We start from the raw sequence: 14,713 nt of genomic DNA, 5'->3' as shown, positions 1-14,713 counted from the left end.
TGCTCCTTATCTGCATAAAAAGAACACTTTCACAACGGAGCAGAGTGGCGCAGCGGAAGCGTGCTGGGCCCATAACCCAGAGGTCGATGGATCGAAACCATCCTCTGCTAATTTTGCTTGATTTTACTTCCAAGGACCAAGCTGTCATTTCCACGCTACCAGCAAGGAAAAGCGCAAGCTTGTGCCAGCTATGTGAGAAAAGACTTCTCAACTATCTGTGTCTGCTGAAATACAAGAGAGGGATCGTCAAAGGCTCCACACTGTACTTTGAAAGTAAAGGCACACAATAATAAGCATGAATGACTGGTGGGACCTTCAAACACTTTTATGTGGAGGCTTTGAATTTCATTCTTCCCTTTTTTGTTCTGCTCTTATCTATCTCCTGGGCATTTCATGGAATGTTCTCTATTTCTCTTCCCTGCTTTGCTTCCCATGCTGCCTCTATGTGTTCATATCTATTATTTGTATTGCTGCTTTCCATTCTTCTCTTCTGCACAGCTTTGTCCTTGGTTTCAATCCCAGTTCCTTACCCTCTACAAAAACTTTCTATTGCTTTTCATGTTGGTATCTAAACCAAATGCACCATTGAAGCTGGTGCATGATAGTCATTGAACTCAGGGTCCTAATGTTTAGAACCGAGAGCGCAAAGATCAGAGGGCGTTGGTGGTATAGTGGTGAGCATAGCTGCCTTCCAAGCAGTTGACCCGGGTTCGATTCCCGGCCAACGCAGTACAAATACTTATATATTCTGCAAGCAGGATATATTTTAAAGCAACATTTCACAAAATGGTAATATAATTAAGAGGTTAATCAGCCATTATATAAAAAATAAACAAATATGTAGGCAAGCATTTCGATCGCCCCTTCTGCTATATTCATTGTCCTAATATATGATAAGTTTCATAAAGCAGAGTCACCACTCACATGTACTGGTAAAAAAATATGTTACAGTGGGCAGACAATGAAAGGGCTGAGGCCCAACCAGACATTTTAACTCCAGCATCTCTATGTTAAAAAGCATTTCCTAGGCAATATTTAGCCTCTGAAAAAAATATGCAAGATCCAGCAATAAATCTGGCAAAAGTCCCCAACATTTTGTGCATACTTGTGCCCTCACCTGAATGTAGCACCACCTTGTAGCCGTCGGAGGTAACTGCAGCTCACAAAATGTTTCATCAGAGGGCAAGTTTAGAGGAATCCAAAAGGCAGATGTCCATGGAAAGAGCCTCCGACTGCAGCAGGAAGTTTGGATGCTTCAAATTTGCATAGCTTCCAGTCCAACGTCCTCTCATGTACCGAACGCTCCCAAACGCTCTAAAGCCTTATACCGGCAAGCCCTCACCGGGTAGATCTCTGGCTCCCAGGTAAAGCCAAATACTGAGCATGCAAGCACTAGGATCACAGAGAGAGAGAGAGACAGAGAGCGTCGGAGAGCTGTTGTCTTGTTAAAGGCCTGAAACGGCTAGTGAATAAGAGGGTCTGGACTTTCAGTTGTGACTGATTGTGAGAGGGGAAGATAAAGATTTTCTGCACCCAGCATGCCTTGCGATATACTTAGGCAAATGAGGTGAGAGCCCGACCAATCCCACGTCACTTCTCTGAATGCCTCCTCATCTGCATAAACAGAACACTTTCACAAAGGAGCAGAGTGGCGCAGCGGAAGCGTGCTGGGCCCATAACCCAGAGGTCGATGGATCGAAACCATCCTCTGCTAATTTTGCTTGATTTTCCTTCCAAGGACCAAGCTGTCATTTCCACATAGCCAGAAAGGAAAAGTGCAAGCTTGTACCAGCTATGTGAGAAAAGACTTCTCAACTATTCGTGTCTGTGTAATACAAGAGTGATCGTGAAAGGTACAACCCTGTACTTTGAAAGTAAAGACACACAATTATAACCATAAATGACTGGTGGGAGCTTCACACAACTTTCTGGGCATGCTTTGAATTTCATTCTTCCCTTTTTGTTCTGCTCTTATCTATCTCCTGGGCATTTCATGGAATGTTCTCTTTCTCTTCCCTGCTTTGCTTCCCATGCTGCCTATATATGCTCATTTCTACTATTTGTACTGTTGCTTTTCATTTCTTCTCTTCTGCACAACTTTGTCCTTGGTTTCAATCCCCAGTTCCTTACCCTCTGCAAAAAACGTTCTACTGCTTCTCATGTTGGTATCTAAACCAAATGCACCATTGAAGCTGGTGCAAGATAGTCATTGATTTCTGCAACGTAATATTTAGAACCGAGAGCTAACACATCAGAGGGCGTTGGTGGTATAGTGGTGAGCATAGCTGCTTCCCAAGCAGTTGACCCGGGTTCGATTCCCGGCCAACGCACTGAAAATACTTATATATTCTGCAAGCAGGATATATTGTAATGCAACATGTCACAAAATGGAAATTTCACGAACAGATTAATCAGCCATATATAAAAAAATAAACAAATACGTGGGCAAACATCTCAATCGCACCTTCTGCTACATACATTGTCCTAATATATGATAAGTTTCATAAAGCAGAGTCACAACACACATGTGCTGGTAATAAATTTGTTACAGTGGGCAAACAATGGAAGGGCTGAGGCCCGACCAGACATTGTAACTCCAGCATCTCTATGTTAAAAAGCATTTCTAGGCAATATCTAGCCTCTGAAAAAAATATGCAAGATCCACCGATAAATCTGGCAAAAGTCCCTAACATTTTGTGCATACTTGTGCTCTCACCTGAATGTAGCGCCACCTTGTAGCTGTCGAAGGAAACTGCTGCTCACAAAATGTTTTATCAGAAGGCAAGTTGAGAGGAATCCAAGAGTCAGATGTCCATGGAAAGAACCACTCACTGAAGCAGGAATGTTGGAGGCTTCATATTCGCATAGTTTCCTGTCCAACGTCCACAACGCTCCCAAACGCTCAAAAGCCTCACACCGGGCAAGCCCTCACCGGGTATATCTCTGGCTCCAAGGTAAAGCCAAATCCTGAGCATGCTAGTGCTAGGATCACAGAGCGAGAGAGAGATGGTTCAAGAGCTACTGTCTTGATAAAGGCCTGAAACGGCTAGTGCCTAAGAGTGTCTGACTTTCAGTTATGACTGATTGTGAGAGGGGAAGATGAAGTTTTTCTGCACCCAGCATGCCTTGGGATATACTTATGCAAATGAGGTGAGAGCCAGACCAATCCCATGCTACTCTGCCTAATGCTCCTTATCTGCATAAAAAGAACACTTTCACAACGGAGCAGAGTGGCGCAGCGGAAGCGTGCTGGGCCCATAACCCAGAGGTCGATGGATCGAAACCATCCTCTGCTAATTTTGCTTGATTTTACTTCCAAGGACCAAGCTGTCATTTCCACGCTACCAGCAAGGAAAAGCGCAAGCTTGTGCCAGCTATGTGAGAAAAGACTTCTCAACTATCTGTGTCTGCTGAAATACAAGAGAGGGATCGTCAAAGGCTCCACACTGTACTTTGAAAGTAAAGGCACACAATAATAAGCATGAATGACTGGTGGGACCTTCAAACACTTTTATGTGGAGGCTTTGAATTTCATTCTTCCCTTTTTTGTTCTGCTCTTATCTATCTCCTGGGCATTTCATGGAATGTTCTCTATTTCTCTTCCCTGCTTTGCTTCCCATGCTGCCTCTATGTGTTCATATCTATTATTTGTATTGCTGCTTTCCATTCTTCTCTTCTGCACAGCTTTGTCCTTGGTTTCAATCCCAGTTCCTTACCCTCTACAAAAACTTTCTATTGCTTTTCATGTTGGTATCTAAACCAAATGCACCATTGAAGCTGGTGCATGATAGTCATTGAACTCAGGGTCCTAATGTTTAGAACCGAGAGCGCAAAGATCAGAGGGCGTTGGTGGTATAGTGGTGAGCATAGCTGCCTTCCAAGCAGTTGACCCGGGTTCGATTCCCGGCCAACGCAGTACAAATACTTATATATTCTGCAAGCAGGATATATTTTAAAGCAACATTTCACAAAATGGTAATATAATTAAGAGGTTAATCAGCCATTATATAAAAAATAAACAAATATGTAGGCAAGCATTTCGATCGCCCCTTCTGCTATATTCATTGTCCTAATATATGATAAGTTTCATAAAGCAGAGTCACCACTCACATGTACTGGTAAAAAAATATGTTACAGTGGGCAGACAATGAAAGGGCTGAGGCCCAACCAGACATTTTAACTCCAGCATCTCTATGTTAAAAAGCATTTCCTAGGCAATATTTAGCCTCTGAAAAAAATATGCAAGATCCAGCAATAAATCTGGCAAAAGTCCCCAACATTTTGTGCATACTTGTGCCCTCACCTGAATGTAGCACCACCTTGTAGCCGTCGGAGGTAACTGCAGCTCACAAAATGTTTCATCAGAGGGCAAGTTTAGAGGAATCCAAAAGGCAGATGTCCATGGAAAGAGCCTCCGACTGCAGCAGGAAGTTTGGATGCTTCAAATTTGCATAGCTTCCAGTCCAACGTCCTCTCATGTACCGAACGCTCCCAAACGCTCTAAAGCCTTATACCAGCAAGCCCTCACCGGGTAGATCTCTGGCTCCCAGGTAAAGCCAAATACTGAGCATGCAAGCACTAGGATCACAGAGAGAGAGAGAGACAGAGAGCGTCGGAGAGCTGTTGTCTTGTTAAAGGCCTGAAACGGCTAGTGAATAAGAGGGTCTGAGCTTTCAGTTGTGACTGATTGTGAGAGGGGAAGATAAAGATTTTCTGCACCCAGCATGCCTTGCGATATACTTAGGCAAATGAGGTGAGAGCCCGACCAATCCCACGTCACTTCTCTGAATGCCTCCTCATCTGCATAAACAGAACACTTTCACAAAGGAGCAGAGTGGCGCAGCGGAAGCGTGCTGGGCCCATAACCCAGAGGTCGATGGATCGAAACCATCCTCTGCTAATTTTGCTTGATTTTCCTTCCAAGGACCAAGCTGTCATTTCCACATAGCCAGAAAGGAAAAGTGCAAGCTTGTACCAGCTATGTGAGAAAAGACTTCTCAACTATTCGTGTCTGTGTAATACAAGAGTGATCGTGAAAGGTACAACCCTGTACTTTGAAAGTAAAGACACACAATTATAACCATAAATGACTGGTGGGAGCTTCACACAACTTTCTGGGCATGCTTTGAATTTCATTCTTCCCTTTTTGTTCTGCTCTTATCTATCTCCTGGGCATTTCATGGAATGTTCTCTTTCTCTTCCCTGCTTTGCTTCCCATGCTGCCTATATATGCTCATTTCTACTATTTGTACTGTTGCTTTTCATTTCTTCTCTTCTGCACAACTTTGTCCTTGGTTTCAATCCCCAGTTCCTTACCCTCTGCAAAAAACGTTCTACTGCTTCTCATGTTGGTATCTAAACCAAATGCACCATTGAAGCTGGTGCAAGATAGTCATTGATTTCTGCAACGTAATATTTAGAACCGAGAGCTAACACATCAGAGGGCGTTGGTGGTATAGTGGTGAGCATAGCTGCTTCCCAAGCAGTTGACCCGGGTTCGATTCCCGGCCAACGCACTGAAAATACTTATATATTCTGCAAGCAGGATATATTGTAATGCAACATGTCACAAAATGGAAATTTCACGAACAGATTAATCAGCCATATATAAAAAAATAAACAAATACGTGGGCAAACATCTCAATCGCACCTTCTGCTACATACATTGTCCTAATATATGATAAGTTTCATAAAGCAGAGTCACAACACACATGTGCTGGTAATAAATTTGTTACAGTGGGCAAACAATGGAAGGGCTGAGGCCCGACCAGACATTGTAACTCCAGCATCTCTATGTTAAAAAGCATTTCTAGGCAATATCTAGCCTCTGAAAAAAATATGCAAGATCCACCGATAAATCTGGCAAAAGTCCCTAACATTTTGTGCATACTTGTGCTCTCACCTGAATGTAGCGCCACCTTGTAGCTGTCGAAGGAAACTGCTGCTCACAAAATGTTTTATCAGAAGGCAAGTTGAGAGGAATTTAAGAGTCAGATGTCCATGGAAAGAACCACTCACTGAAGCAGGAATGTTGGAGGCTTCATATTCGCATAGTTTCCTGTCCAACGTCCACAACGCTCCCAAACGCTCAAAAGCCTCACACCGGGCAAGCCCTCACCGGGTATATCTCTGGCTCCAAGGTAAAGCCAAATCCTGAGCATGCTAGTGCTAGGATCACAGAGCGAGAGAGAGATGGTTCAAGAGCTACTGTCTTGATAAAGGCCTGAAACGGCTAGTGCCTAAGAGTGTCTGACTTTCAGTTATGACTGATTGTGAGAGGGGAAGATGAAGTTTTTCTGCACCCAGCATGCCTTGGGATATACTTATGCAAATGAGGTGAGAGCCAGACCAATCCCATGCTACTCTGCCTAATGCTCCTTATCTGCATAAAAAGAACACTTTCACAACGGAGCAGAGTGGCGCAGCGGAAGCGTGCTGGGCCCATAACCCAGAGGTCGATGGATCGAAACCATCCTCTGCTAATTTTGCTTGATTTTACTTCCAAGGACCAAGCTGTCATTTCCACGCTACCAGCAAGGAAAAGCGCAAGCTTGTGCCAGCTATGTGAGAAAAGACTTCTCAACTATCTGTGTCTGCTGAAATACAAGAGAGGGATCGTCAAAAGCTCCACACTGTACTTTGAAAGTAAAGGCACACAATAATAAGCATGAATGACTGGTGGGACCTTCAAACACTTTTATGTGGAGGCTTTGAATTTCATTCTTCCCTTTTTTGTTCTGCTCTTATCTATCTCCTGGGCATTTCATGGAATGTTCTCTATTTCTCTTCCCTGCTTTGCTTCCCATGCTGCCTCTATGTGTTCATATCTATTATTTGTATTGCTGCTTTCCATTCTTCTCTTCTGCACAGCTTTGTCCTTGGTTTTAATCCCAGTTCCTTACCCTCTACAAAAACTTTCTATTGCTTTTCATGTTGGTATCTAAACCAAATGCACCATTGAAGCTGGTGCATGATAGTCATTGAACTCAGGGTCCTAATGTTTAGAACCGAGAGCACAAAGATCAGAGGGCGTTGGTGGTATAGTGGTGAGCATAGCTGCCTTCCAAGCAGTTGACCCGGGTTCGATTCCCAGCCAACGCAGTACAAATACTTATATATTCTGCAAGCAGGATATATTTTAAAGCAACATTTCACAAAATGGTAATATAATTAAGAGGTTAATCAGCCATTATATAAAAAATAAACAAATATGTAGGCAAGCATTTCGATCGCCCCTTCTGCTATATTCATTGTCCTAATATATGATAAGTTTCATAAGGCAGAGTCACCACTCACATGTACTGGTAAAAAAATATGTTACAGTGGGCAGACAATGAAAGGGCTGAGGCCCGACCAGACATTTTAACTCCAGCATCTCTATGTTAAAAAGCATTTCCTAGGCAATATTTAGCCTCTGAAAAAAATATGCAAGGTCCAGCAATAAATCTGGCAAAAGTCCCCAACATTTTGTGCATACTTGTGCCCTCACCTGAATGTAGCACCACCTTGTAGCCGTCGGAGGTAACTGCAGCTCACAAAATGTTTCATCAGAGGGCAAGTTTAGAGGAATCCAAAAGGCAGATGTCCATGGAAAGAGCCTCCGACTGCAGCAGGAAGTTTGGATGCTTCAAATTTGCATAGCTTCCAGTCCAACGTCCTCTCATGTACCGAACGCTCCCAAACGCTCTAAAGCCTTATACCGGCAAGCCCTCACCGGGTAGATCTCTGGCTCCCAGGAAAAGCCAAATACTGAGCATGCAAGCACTAGGATCACAGAGAGAGAGAGAGACAGAGAGCGTCGGAGAGCTGTTGTCTTGTTAAAGGCCTGAAACGGCTAGTGCCTAAGAGGGTCTGGACTTTCAGTTGTGACTGATTGTGAGAGGGGAAGATAAAGATTTTCTGCACCCAGCATGCCTTGCGATATACTTAGGCAAATGAGGTGAGAGACCGACCAATCCCACGTCACTTCTCTGAATGCCTCCTCATCTGCATAAAGAGAACACTTTCACAAAGGAGCAGAGTGGCGCAGCGGAAGCGTGCTGGGCCCATAACCCAGAGGTCGATGGATCGAAACCATCCTCTGCTAATTTTGCTTGATTTTCCTTCCAAGGACCAAGCTGTCATTTCCACATAGCCAGAAAGGAAAAGTGCAAGCTTGTACCAGCTATGTGAGAAAAGACTTCTCAACTATTCGTGTCTGTGTAATACAAGAGTGATCGTGAAAGGTACAACCCTGTACTTTGAAAGTAAAGACACACAATTATAACCATAAATGACTGGTGGGAGCTTCACACAACTTTCTGGGCATGCTTTGAATTTCATTCTTCCCTTTTTGTTCTGCTCTTATCTATCTCCTGGGCATTTCATGGAATGTTCTCTTTCTCTTCCCTGCTTTGCTTCCCATGCTGCCTATATATGCTCATTTCTACTATTTGTACTGTTGCTTTTCATTTCTTCTCTTCTGCACAACTTTGTCCTTGGTTTCAATCCCCAGTTCCTTACCCTCTGCAAAAAACGTTCTACTGCTTCTCATGTTGGTATCTAAACCAAATGCACCATTGAAGCTGGTGCAAGATAGTCATTGATTTCTGCAACGTAATATTTAGAACCGAGAGCTAACACATCAGAGGGCGTTGGTGGTATAGTGGTGAGCATAGCTGCTTCCCAAGCAGTTGACCCGGGTTCGATTCCCGGCCAACGCACTGAAAATACTTATATATTCTGCAAGCAGGATATATTGTAATGCAACATGTCACAAAATGGAAATTTCACGAACAGATTAATCAGCCATATATAAAAAAATAAACAAATACGTGGGCAAACATCTCAATCGCACCTTCTGCTACATACATTGTCCTAATATATGATAAGTTTCATAAAGCAGAGTCACAACACACATGTGCTGGTAATAAATTTGTTACAGTGGGCAAACAATGGAAGGGCTGAGGCCCGACCAGACATTGTAACTCCAGCATCTCTATGTTAAAAAGCATTTCTAGGCAATATCTAGCCTCTGAAAAAAATATGCAAGATCCACCGATAAATCTGGCAAAAGTCCCTAACATTTTGTGCATACTTGTGCTCTCACCTGAATGTAGCGCCACCTTGTAGCTGTCGAAGGAAACTGCTGCTCACAAAATGTTTTATCAGAAGGCAAGTTGAGAGGAATCCAAGAGTCAGATGTCCATGGAAAGAACCACTCACTGAAGCAGGAATGTTGGAGGCTTCATATTCGCATAGTTTCCTGTCCAACGTCCACAACGCTCCCAAACGCTCAAAAGCCTCGCCCTCACCGGGTATATCTCTGGCTCCAAGGTAAAGCCAAATCCTGAGCATGCTAGTGCTAGGATCACAGAGCGAGAGAGAGATGGTTCAAGAGCTACTGTCTTGATAAAGGCCTGAAACGGCTAGTGCCTAAGAGTGTCTGACTTTCAGTTATGACTGATTGTGAGAGGGGAAGATGAAGTTTTTCTGCACCCAGCATGCCTTGGGATATACTTATGCAAATGAGGTGAGAGCCAGACCAATCCCATGCTACTCTGCCTAATGCTCCTTATCTGCATAAAAAGAACACTTTCACAACGGAGCAGAGTGGCGCAGCGGAAGCGTGCTGGGCCCATAACCCAGAGGTCGATGGATCGAAACCATCCTCTGCTAATTTTGCTTGATTTTACTTCCAAGGACCAAGCTGTCATTTCCACGCTACCAGCAAGGAAAAGCGCAAGCTTGTGCCAGCTATGTGAGAAAAGACTTCTCAACTATCTGTGTCTGCTGAAATACAAGAGAGGGATCGTCAAAAGCTCCACACTGTACTTTGAAAGTAAAGGCACACAATAATAAGCATGAATGACTGGTGGGACCTTCAAACACTTTTATGTGGAGGCTTTGAATTTCATTCTTCCCTTTTTTGTTCTGCTCTTATCTATCTCCTGGGCATTTCATGGAATGTTCTCTATTTCTCTTCCCTGCTTTGCTTCCCATGCTGCCTCTATGTGTTCATATCTATTATTTGTATTGCTGCTTTCCATTCTTCTCTTCTGCACAGCTTTGTCCTTGGTTTCAATCCCAGTTCCTTACCCTCTACAAAAACTTTCTATTGCTTTTCATGTTGGTATCTAAACCAAATGCACCATTGAAGCTGGTGCATGATAGTCATTGAACTCAGGGTCCTAATGTTTAGAACCGAGAGCACAAAGATCAGAGGGCGTTGGTGGTATAGTGGTGAGCATAGCTGCCTTCCAAGCAGTTGACCCGGGTTCGATTCCCGGCCAAAGCAGTACAAATACTTATATATTCTGCAAGCAGGATATATTTTAAAGCAACATTTCACAAAATGGTAATATAATTAAGAGGTTAATCAGCCATTATATAAAAAATAAACAAATATGTAGGCAAGCATTTCGATCGCCCCTTCTGCTATATTCATTGTCCTAATATATGATAAGTTTCATAAGGCAGAGTCACCACTCACATGTACTGGTAAAAAAATATGTTACAGTGGGCAGACAATGAAAGGGCTGAGGCCCGACCAGACATTTTAACTCCAGCATCTCTATGTTAAAAAGCATTTCCTAGGCAATATTTAGCCTCTGAAAAAAATATGCAAGGTCCAGCAATAAATCTGGCAAAAGTCCCCAACATTTTGTGCATACTTGTGCCCTCACCTGAATGTAGCACCACCTTGTAGCCGTCGGAGGTAACTGCAGCTCACAAAATGTTTCATCAGAGGGCAAGTTTAGAGGAATCCAAAAGGCAGATGTCCATGGAAAGAGCCTCCGACTGCAGCAGGAAGTTTGGATGCTTCAAATTTGCATAGCTTCCAGTCCAACGTCCTCTCATGTACCGAACGCTCCCAAACGCTCTAAAGCCTTATACCGGCAAGCCCTCACCGGGTAGATCTCTGGCTCCCAGGAAAAGCCAAATACTGAGCATGCAAGCACTAGGATCACAGAGAGAGAGAGAGACAGAGAGCGTCGGAGAGCTGTTGTCTTGTTAAAGGCCTGAAACGGCTAGTGCCTAAGAGGGTCTGGACTTTCAGTTGTGACTGATTGTGAGAGGGGAAGATAAAGATTTTCTGCACCCAGCATGCCTTGCGATATACTTAGGCAAATGAGGTGAGAGCCCGACCAATCCCACGTCACTTCTCTGAATGCCTCCTCATCTGCATAAAGAGAACACTTTCACAAAGGAGCAGAGTGGCGCAGCGGAAGCGTGCTGGGCCCATAACCCAGAGGTCGATGGATCGAAACCATCCTCTGCTAATTTTGCTTGATTTTCCTTCCAAGGACCAAGCTGTCATTTCCACATAGCCAGAAAGGAAAAGTGCAAGCTTGTGCCAGCTATGTGAGAAAAGACTTCTCAACTATTCGTGTCTGTGTAATACAAGAGTGATCGTGAAAGGTACAACCCTGTACTTTGAAAGTAAAGACACACAATTATAACCATAAATGACTGACTGGTGGGAGCTTCACACAACTTTCTGGGCATGCTTTGAATTTCATTCTTCCCTTTTTGTTCTGCTCTTATCTATCTCCTGGGCATTTCATGGAATGTTCTCTTTCTCTTCCCTGCTTTGCTTCCCATGCTGCCTATATATGCTCATTTCTACTATTTGTACTGTTGCTTTTCATTTCTTCTCTTCTGCACAACTTTGTCCTTGGTTTCAATCCCCAGTTCCTTACCCTCTGCAAAAAACGTTCTACTGCTTCTCATATTGGTATCTAAACCAAATGCACCATTGAAGCTGGTGCAAGATAGTCATTGATTTCTGCAACGTAATATTTAGAACCGAGAGCTAACACATCAGAGGGCGTTGGTGGTATAGTGGTGAGCATAGCTGCTTCCCAAGCAGTTGACCCGGGTTCGATTCCCGGCCAACGCACTGAAAATACTTATATATTCTGCAAGCAGGATATATTGTAATGCAACATGTCACAAAATGGAAATTTCACGAACAGATTAATCAGCCATATATAAAAAAATAAACAAATACGTGGGCAAACATCTCAATCGCACCTTCTGCTACATACATTGTCCTAATATATGATAAGTTTCATAAAGCAGAGTCACAACACACATGTGCTGGTAATAAATTTGTTACAGTGGGCAAACAATGGAAGGGCTGAGGCCCGACCAGACATTGTAACTCCAGCATCTCTATGTTAAAAAGCATTTCTAGGTGTAGGAAGGTGGATATCTGACTATGGTTACCCCCAAACTTTTTGCCTGGTGTTTAGCTGGTTTTTGACTTAGTTGGCCTGGGATCCTGCTATTCAGGGCCCCAGGCTGATTGCTCTCTCCTTAAAATGGACTCCATGTACCTTAGGTGCATAACACAATTGGAATTGGTTCACCTTATAGGCCCCTGTAACAGTGTACCATAGGTACCCAGGGCATAGGTGTAGCCAAGGCCTACCAGGGGCTGCAGCATGTATTGTGCCACCCCTGGCCTGGCCTCCATATTTGACACAACTGGCTGATCACTCAGCTGGGGTAAGTTGGTGTAATCACCTCTTACTTAGGTACAGTATGCCTGTGCCTAACCCTAAACTGGACACATATGTTCCTATCAGCCACTCCTATGGAAGGCCTCATCAATCCTGGAGGCAGAGTGCTTGGAAATATGTGAGATGGTGCTCTAGCATGAGCTGAGCCTGTCTGCAGCTGTCGGGAACCACTCCCTAAGCTGTTCCGGGATATTGCCATACCATATACTCTTAAGTGCATTATAATCCTCGCGGTTAAATGCTATCTTTGGTTTGGCTTTATCAAAACATGTCGAGTAAGGTGTCATACGAATTGGAATACTATCCCCTCGCCAGTTCTGGCGACGGGGATAGCATTCCACCCTTCTAGAGGGACACGACATGTGTGTAGCCTTAACCCCGGTTAAAGTTAAACAGAGCCTCAGCATCACAAAATGGATGCTGCCACCACAGACACATGTCTGACCTCCTGCTGCTGGGAGTCCTTCCAGCGAGGAGGGCCTGGACAAAGGGTTTCCTGCCTGGGGAGGTGCGAGCACCACCCCAGACAGGGTTTTGTGTATTGGGTAGGACAGGGCTGAATAGATTGAGACATGCCTGGGGCACACAAGGTGTCCCTGTGCATAAGCCAGCCCAAACCGGTTCTGGGGCTTTCCAGCCCCAGTCCTGGCGAGGAGCTGGACAAAGGAGAGGGGGTGTAACCGCCCCCCTTCCTGGTTCCTCCCAGAGGAGGGACCTAGTAGGTGATCCACCCCCTAGATTGGAATAAGAGGGGGAGCAGTGCCATTGCACGGCAGATCATCCCGAAATCAACTTAAACTAAGAAGAAGACTGGACTTCGACATTCTGCTGCACAGAAGACTGAAGAAGAATCTCCCTTGTGGCCAAGGAGTGACCACCCTGTGAACACAGGTACCAACCAGCAACTCGACGTCTGCTTTGCCGCCGCCTCCCGCCGGAGCCCGAGCCCAGAGCCCGACAAGAACCAGATTCCCAGACCTCTCAGAGCCCGATCCACAGTCCCTGCAAAGAAGGGACCCGTGGAGGCACCGAGTGACGTGGGACCGGACCTCTTGGAAGACACTCGTAAAGCTGACTGCGCAGCTTCTGAGGCATCCTCGACGTTGTGCTTTGGGGACTGAGAACCCCCACCACCGAGCAGCCCTTGCACCGAAGATCAGCCCCCCAGCATCTCCACGATCTGCGTGGGGCCCTTTTGCACTGTGCCACTCGACGCGCCATCCCGGCCACTAGCCACGCGGCCAGCGGCCATCTTGGCGACGAACCCGAAGATTTAAACAGCAGGTCTGGTTGCTCCAGACCTACCCAAGCTCCTGTGAAAAGGAGCACCCGCTCTGACCTTGCTGGTCCGAGTGAACAGCATCTTTCAACTTCTGCGTGGCTTGCATTTGCCAAGGCCTGTTTGCTCCGATCAGGTCGCCGACACCGCCAACAGCGAGAAGCCTACGTGGGACAGCTCGTGACCGACTCCTGGACGTCCTCGACCCCGGGTATCCACGTGGCTGCTGAAAGAAGCTACCCGACAACGCCTGTTTGCACCCGACATCACCTGGTTCCACTCTGGTTCCACGGCAGTCACTGGCTAGTGACTTTGAACACTGTCCCCTCTGCTTTCAGGTCTTCACATCTACAGATCCACCCTTGGATCCACCGGAACTCTTCTCATCGAGCCGCCTGCAGCATCTCCTGCTCCAAGCACCATCGACCAGCGTGACGAAACCCGACACATCTTCGACCCTGTGCACCCGCTTCCTGTGGGTGAGGTAACTCAGCTCCGCCGGTGCTCCTGCACTGGTACACATCCCAAGGGCCTGTGTTTTAAGTTTCAGCTCCGTAGGTCACTCGGAAGGTTCCTAACTTTCTAACTTTGTGCTTTTTACGCACCATAGACTTTGTATTGAGAAGTGCGTGCACTTTGAACACTGCACCCGAGTCCCGTGGGCCTTTCCCGACTTAGTTATTTCCAGTCTCGAATAGCTCCAGCGATTCCCAAGGCCCTAGGCCTCTTCACTTTCCTCCTGGTATCTCTTATACCACTTATTTAGTATATGGTTTAGGTGGCCCCTAGGGCTCATCCATATTGTGCAACTTTTGTGTATTTTAAACTGTCTTGTGATTTTACGCTTGTGCTTCTGTGCTCATAAAGAGTCCAGGGGATTTTATAGTTAATAAATCAATATATATTTTCAATATATATCTGTGTGGTG

At 45.1% G+C, this 14,713-nt stretch overlaps 6 non-coding genes across 6 annotated transcripts; all 6 read left to right on the top strand.

Annotated features, from left to right (window-relative positions):
• The first annotated feature begins 657 nt into the window (after positions 1-657).
• TRNAG-UCC (transfer RNA glycine (anticodon UCC)) lies at positions 658-729 on the top strand. Its single transcript has one exon. It is a non-coding gene; the product is annotated as a tRNA-Gly (tRNA).
• A 1,529-nt stretch (positions 730-2,258) lies between these two features.
• TRNAG-CCC (transfer RNA glycine (anticodon CCC)) lies at positions 2,259-2,330 on the top strand. Its single transcript has one exon. It is a non-coding gene; the product is annotated as a tRNA-Gly (tRNA).
• A 1,513-nt stretch (positions 2,331-3,843) lies between these two features.
• TRNAG-UCC (transfer RNA glycine (anticodon UCC)) lies at positions 3,844-3,915 on the top strand. The gene has a single exon. It is a non-coding gene; the product is annotated as a tRNA-Gly (tRNA).
• Positions 3,916-5,444: 1,529 nt separating this feature from the next.
• Positions 5,445-5,516, top strand: TRNAG-CCC (transfer RNA glycine (anticodon CCC)). Its single transcript has one exon. It is a non-coding gene; the product is annotated as a tRNA-Gly (tRNA).
• A 3,114-nt stretch (positions 5,517-8,630) lies between these two features.
• TRNAG-CCC (transfer RNA glycine (anticodon CCC)) lies at positions 8,631-8,702 on the top strand. The gene has a single exon. It is a non-coding gene; the product is annotated as a tRNA-Gly (tRNA).
• A 3,107-nt stretch (positions 8,703-11,809) lies between these two features.
• Positions 11,810-11,881, top strand: TRNAG-CCC (transfer RNA glycine (anticodon CCC)). Its single transcript has one exon. It is a non-coding gene; the product is annotated as a tRNA-Gly (tRNA).
• The last annotated feature ends 2,832 nt before the right edge of the window (positions 11,882-14,713 follow it).

Source organism: Lissotriton vulgaris, chromosome 9 (assembly GCF_964263255.1).
Source record: "Lissotriton vulgaris chromosome 9, aLisVul1.2, whole genome shotgun sequence".
In the NCBI taxonomy this organism is placed as follows: Eukaryota; Metazoa; Chordata; class Amphibia; order Caudata; family Salamandridae; genus Lissotriton; species Lissotriton vulgaris.
Note: the sequence above shows the minus strand (reverse complement) of the source record. Positions and strands in the feature narration are given on the sequence as shown.